Below are 6,918 nucleotides of genomic sequence, written 5' to 3' on the forward strand. Positions count from 1 at the left end.
CCCGCCCCACCCCCACCGGAGCCCCCTCCCCTCCGCTCGCCGCGCCGCGCTGGGCCGGGGGGCGCCTCGGGCCGCAGTCTCCGGCCGCCGCCGCCGCCGCTCCGCGCCTCCCGCGTGTGCGATCGAATGTGTGTGTGTGTGTGTGCGCGCCCCTGCCTGTGACCGTGCGTGCGCCGGCCCACGGCCCGGTGCGTCCTGGGCGGCTGTGTGTGCGATGGGGGGCGGGGCGGGTCAGTGTGTGTGTGTGTGTGTGTGTGTGTGGCGTGCGCAAGGGTCCGCGTGTCCGGTTCTGGTGTGTGCGTGGATGTGTGCGCCCGTGTTCTGCTGTGTGCATGGGACTGTGTGACCTACAGCTCCCGGGAGTGCATGGGCGTGTACATCTGTGTTATGGTGTGTGCCCGGATCCGGCGGCCCTTCCTGCGTGTACCTGAGCCGTGATTGTGTGCACACATCCGTGACCGCGCGGAGAGGCCTCTGGGGCCTGTGTGCGTGCGTGGCTCTGGGCAGCTGTGCTTATGTGTACACCCATCTATGGTCGTGTGCAGAGGCCTGGTCTTCTGTTGTGGTGCGTGCACGGCGCTAGGCCTTTTACCGAGTCCACACAGGTCTGTGTCTGTGCAGGTGGCCAGAGTATACCGCCGGGGGTCCACGGGCTTTGTCCGCCTGTATCCTTCCGACTCCCTCCATCTCTGTATATGCCCAGAGTCATCGTGGCCCAGTGACTCCTCGCCCTGGAACTCCAGGGAGTAAACCTCCCCCTCCCTCGCTCCCCTCAGCGGGCACTAAAAGTCCCATGGTCTGTCGCCTGCCCACCTCTTGGGTCGCCTCTCCTGCCATCTGAACACCATCGGTTCTCCAAGCGCCCACCACTTCACACTCTGGCTCCTCCTGATCTTGCTCCGGGCTCCCAGGCGGCCTCCACGCGCTTCCCGCCCTTCTGGAAGTTCCTTCCGCCCAGGGACTCCGGCCTGAAGCAGTCACTTCCGGCCCCCGTGCGGGGGTACCCTGGGTATACAGCGAACAGGCCTCTGAACCGGAGGCGAAGGTGCACGGGGAAGGCAGGGAGACGCCTCAAAGCTAGGTCCCGGCAAATGTCCTCAAGAGTGGTCCCACTGGTCTTTGCTAGGCCTTTGGAGCTGCCTCTGGCTGGGCTTCCTGCTCCGCGAGCCCCCTGCCCACCATCTATCCTTGGCAAGCAGTCGGTATGACTCCTCTCCAGCGTTCATCTGAGCAGGTCGCATTCCCCCTGACCCCTCAATGGTTCCCACGTGCCCTCAGCTTAAGCTCAGTGCCTGGGCAGGGCAGAAGGAGGCCCTGGTGACCTGGTTCTATCCCTTCGCCAGCCTCATCCCCACCCCTCCTCTCCCTGGAGATTTCCCTCTAAACCAAGAGTAGGCAAACTATTTTCTGTAAGGACCAGCTAGTCAATATTTTAGGCTTTTCTGCCGGCAGAGTTTCTGTCTCAACTACTCAACTCAGCCACTGTAATAGAAAATCAACCCTAGACCGTAGCTGAAGGAATGAGCATGGTGGTGTCCCAATAAAACTTTATTTTAACGACACTAAAATGTGAATTTCATGTAATTTCCCTGTGTTCTGAATTACTCTTTTTTTGGTTTTCCCGCCCCGCGCGCCCCCCACCTCTCCATGCCTCTCCCCGTGCCTCTGCCTGGGGAATCTTGTCATCTGGAAAGGACCATCTCAAAGACGCTTTCCTTGCCCTTGACTTCCCCGGGAGAATCTGCTCTTCCTCCTGCAGCAACTTGGGCATCCCTCGTGGCCCACGAGAGAAGCACAGTTTCAGGTCTGGCTTGCTCTGGGCGTCTCAGAAACCTCGACGCTGGCCCATGAGTACCAAGCTGGGGAAAAAAAAACACCGTAGCCCTCAATTTTCACAGCTGCCATCCAAGGACGCCCAGGGTAACGAGACTGGGAGGCCCTGGAGCCTGGAATCACACCCAGGTTGGCCAGGGTACGCACAGCGAGCCGTCGGTAGCATTCATTTCTCGCCTAGTATGTGTTCTTTCTCCCCGTGATGAGCAGGGGCTCCCCCCAGCCCTATGAGCAGGAAAGATCCTGATCAAGGCCTGAGCCACAAATATGCCTTTTTGTCCCTTGACATTTTGTCATTGATTTGGGTGAATAGGTAATAGCTGTACACAGTGCAAATTTGAAAATTATTGAAAGATGTCCAGTGGAAAGTAAGATTCCAGCCTCGGCCCCGGCCTCCCATTTTCCCTCATGACTTTTTTTTTTTTTTTTTTTTTGATGCAGTTCATTTGTTGTGAAGCCATTTTGTTGTGACCTAAAAACGAATCCATTACATGTATAGCTTGTCTCCCTTTTGGTTTTTTAAAATAAGGTGTGAACCAGATGTTTCCTCCTGTCCTTGAACCTCCAGGCCCTGCCCGTGGTATGGCGTGAGAAGTAAATCTGTGGGGAGGGTCCCACGGCTCAGGTGTAACCGGGTTCAGGAACCAGAGAGGTGTGGCTTGGGTCTGGGTCTTCTCGTACAAGCGGTTTAGCTCTCAGTTTCCTCATCTGTGAAATGGGGATGAGGAAGCCTCCCTTCTAAAGCTGCTTAGAGGGTGAGATGGGTCTCTGTACGCAAGGTGCCCTCCTCAGGGTCCGCCAGCCAGACTGTCTTAGCTGGCACCGCTGGGCCACTGTCTCCAGAGCACCCAGTGTCAGGCTGGGTCCACAGGAGGCACTCAATAAACATTTGCCAGGAAAAAAAAAAAAATGAATGAATGAATGCCATCTGTGTGCATATCAGCTGTGCTTAAAAAAAACAGTTGCTGGGCGCCTGGGTGGCGCAGTCGGTTAAGCGTCCGACTTCAGCCAGGTCACGATCTCGCGGTTCGTGAGTTCGAGCCCCGCGTCGGGCTCTGGGCTGATGGCTCAGAGCCTGGAGCCTGTTTCCTAATCTGTGTCTCCCTCTCTCTCTGCCCCTCCCCCGTTCATGCTCTGTCTCTCTGTCCCAAAAATAAATAAACGTTGAAAAAAAAAAATTAAAAAAAAAAACAAAAAAAAAACCAGTTGCTGTTCATTTGGACCTGTCCGAAATGGCCACTTTAGGAAAGCTATGTCCCCCAGGCCCTGCTTCAGTGGGCTATACCCTGTATCCTTCACGAGGGCACCCCCATCCACACGTGGGTGCTCTCAAGCCCGTGCAGGGGTAGGTGACCCCCCCCCCCCAGAACACTTGTGTAGAACAAGTGTGGGATTGCCCTGCGCAGCCTGGAGCTGGCCAGGTCAACTCTGGGGGCCCGCTCCCTGGGTTTCATCCTCCCCCCAGCTCCGTCTTTGTTCTCCTGACCTTTCTAGATTCCAAGCTTCTTGTGAGGCCGCAAGGGAGTCGGCCTTGGCGGGGCCATACCAAAGTCAGCCCCCGTCTGCCCAACGCACTCTAGCAGTCTCACCGTGTTGGGGATTGTGGGCGGCCAGCCTGCCCTCCCAGCCCAACAGAAATGACAACTGACTGGCTCAGCCACACGCAACTGGCCAAAAGGCAAGGCCAGCCAACCAGGCCCCACCTCTTCACCCTCCCTGTACCAGGAGCCCATCGCTGAGAGAGCTGGCTAGGAGGGGAGACACCCCTCTGTTTCTTCAGCATTGAGAGAGGACTGGCACACAGGAGGTGCTTAGCAAGTGGAGAGGCAGAATACTGGCGTGATTAATCCAGCTCTGCTGTGTGTCCCAGTCATTTCAGTGCCCTAAACCTCACTTTCCTTATCTGTAAAATGGGAATAATCACCACCCACCATCACACTGATATCAGTGGAATCTGGACCCCACCCTCCTCTGCCTCCTCGCTCACTTCTGGTCTATCTGTAAAGCCACAGAAAGGGCCGTAGGGGAGGGGGTGGGGGCTTGCTAGGTGGTCCTCCTTCCCCAACCCCTCCCCCAGAGTAGACAGGGAAGCTGTGGGCCCCTGGAGCTAAAGAAGCTCAGATACAAGATTAGCCAGTCCGAGGCGGTGTCACCTTACAGCTCCGCAGTCCCTTCACCTGGGGCCGATTTGGCTCTGTGAACAATCGCTAGGTCTGTTATCCCTTTCGGCAGCTGCTGCCTGGCCCACAGGAGCCACATTCTTCCCTCCCCGGGTCATCTCACTCCTGGCCCTGGGTGCCCGAGGTGAGGAGTCCCTGACCCCTGCCGAGGGCCAAGCACCGGCCCTCGCCAAGGCTCCTGGCTGGCAGAGTGAGCTGGCTCAAAGCCTTTGGCCTCTTCATCTGCAGAATGGGCTGGAGGGTGGCCGCCAGATTACATGCCGGTCATCAAAAGAGGTATTCAATGCAGGCTCGGTTCCCGCCCCTCTCTATCACCTGCTGTCCAAAGTGCAGAGCCCTCCTGTCCCGCCCTCACCTACCCGCACTCCATCCCCCGCCCCTCATAAATGAGCCCTTCCCAAAAGCACCCTCAGGCAGCTCTCCCAAATGCTTGTAAGTTTCTCTGATCTTTCTCAGCCCTGCACCTTAGCGTGTATCAGTCTTCCTGCCCAGAAAGCCTTTCTGGCAAACCTACTCATCCTTGGGACCCAACCCAGGCGTGTCCTCCCCTCAGAGGCCACTCCGACTTCTGGTTCCCACAGGGCTCGCTCAAGCCCCGTTTGGAGAGTTCCCACCTCAAGGTCTTTGCTGCTCCCGGACTTTGCCCGCAGGGACCTTCCCAGCCCATCTCTAAGTATACATTCCACCCATCTCAGGCTCTAGGGCAAACCTCCTCTCCTCCCTTGCCAAAGTGCTTACGGAAAGCCCTGCAGGGAGGCCAGGATACCAGACAGGAAGTGCTCAGGATCCCAGCCTCCCGGCCTGGCCCCTTTGGCCCAACGATGAGATGGGGTTTGCTCTGGCGCCTAGCTCAGTGCTGGGAGACGGAGGGCTGTAAGGCCGAGGTCTCCTGATGCTCCAGGCTTGTCTGGGCCAGGTCCTGCGGGTCAAGTCCTCTCTGCCTCCGGGACCTGGGATAAGTCTCCTTCTCTCTGCAAGCCTCAGTTAAGTAGAGGGGATGGACTAGACAAGGGGCCAGGAATCTCCGAAAATTCCCAGGCGTGTGGCGTGTGTGCTTGTGAGCACGTGGGAGTGTACGTGCACACATAGAAACATCAGTGTCAGTATACGCATGCGTGGATGTGATTGTGTGCTTGCTTGTGGGAACGTGTGTGTGTTCACACACGCCCGTTTTTCTGGGAGAGGGTCTACGGTTACTGGATTCTCAAAGGGTTCAGGACCTGGGTGAGGGACTCCCGGGCTCTCCCCCACAATTCCTTGGTGCTCCTCCCTCCGAAGGGGCTCCTGTGGGCTCCGGAATTGCCCATCGGTCCTCCAGGGCCCTGGCCTGCGTCCTTGTCATAGCTTCCCCATGCCTGTTCCTCTCCCCGCGAAACAGTCAGCGTGACTCCGCAAAGCACAAGTCAGACCACTTCCCTCTGCTGCTCAAATCATGCTGTGGCTCCCATCTCTCCCAAAGTGAGGCCAGGGTGCTTCGGGGGTCACGAGTCCCCACCTGGTCTAGGCTGGAGCCTCCCTGGCCCCCTCCCTCCACACTCCCCGAGCTCATCAACCTACTGTGCTGCCTGTTGCCTCCATCTGGACCTCTTTTCCCCCAGGGACCCATGGGGCTCCTCCTTTTCCAGTCTCTACCCAAATGCGGGCGCTCCCCAAGCACCCCAGTTAGGTGCAGCTCCCCAGTCCCTTCGCCTGACCCCCTTCCATCTCCATAGCACTTTTCTCCATCTAGCATACTAGGTAAATTCCTATGCTTCTTCTTTTGCTGGTTTCCCCCACCAAACATAACCCCCACCAGGGCAGGGCTCTGTCTGTCCTGCCCCCGCTGCTGTTGGCCCAGCACCTGGAGCAGCCCAGCCCAGTACGTAGTAGGTGCTCAGTAAATACTACTGCATAGGAAAGAAGCATCAGAGGCGTGAGGGCTGGTGGGAACCCAGGGAAAGAAGCACCAGCCTTCCAGCCTTGAGACCGAAACAGCCCTTTTATTCGGGCCAGGGCCGCTGTGTGGTTACAAACGGGTGTAACCCAAGATGCCCATCACCTTTGGTACTATGAGCCGCACACTTAACTGGGCCCTGGCAACCACTCCTAGAAACTCAGGAACCTGCTCTGTCTCCAAGCCCTCTGCCTCCCCACCCCGCCCTCCCTCCCCCGACTCCAGAAGCCCCTGCGGGCCTCACGTGCTGGCTCCCCAAGTGAGGAAACTGACAGAGCCCACTCGATGGCCGAGAGGCAGAGCCGGGACCCGGACTCCAGAGCCAGGGCTTTGACCACCAGGCGCCAGGTCTTCTCCCTCGCGGCGGCCAACCCCACAGAGAGAGCGGAAGGCGAGCATATGGTGTGGGGAGGTCATATCCACTCATTGATTAAGAGCCTACTGTATGCCGGGCTCTGGGCTCCAGGCTGCAGCAGAGGCAGAAGGGACTCAGACTCACCCCTGCCCCCAGGAGAACCCAGGCCAGTGGATGAGACAGAAATTCGGCAGAGAGGCGGCCACATGGTCCACCTGGGGGACTGGGAGGGTAGAGGAGGCATCGGCCAGACCTCGAAGGTTGGGGCAGATTTAGAAACCCAGCAAAAGAGGGGAAAGGGCATCCAGGCTGCACACGGATAGGGAAGGGACTAGTCGTAGCTAGAAAGTATGCAGGGGGGCGTTGGAGCGAGCAATTCAGCCTAAGGACCCCCACAAGCTCCAAGGACACCACGGGTGTCCTGGAGGGATGGATTGAGTCAGCAGGTGGGAGCCGAGCAGGTGACACCCACTGAAGCTCACGGCCAACCCGGGAGAGTGGCCCGCTGGCGTGAGGCTCGGGGGGCTGGGTCCCACGAGGTGGGGCCCCCACAGAGGTGAGGCCCCAGCACAGCGACGCTGACTCACGGCCTGTCTGTCCGACGGCAGCTCTGGCTC

Source organism: Herpailurus yagouaroundi, unplaced genomic scaffold (genome assembly GCF_014898765.1).
Source record: "Herpailurus yagouaroundi ecotype Mexico unplaced genomic scaffold, PumYag 182, whole genome shotgun sequence".
Classification (NCBI taxonomy): domain Eukaryota; kingdom Metazoa; phylum Chordata; class Mammalia; order Carnivora; family Felidae; genus Herpailurus; species Herpailurus yagouaroundi.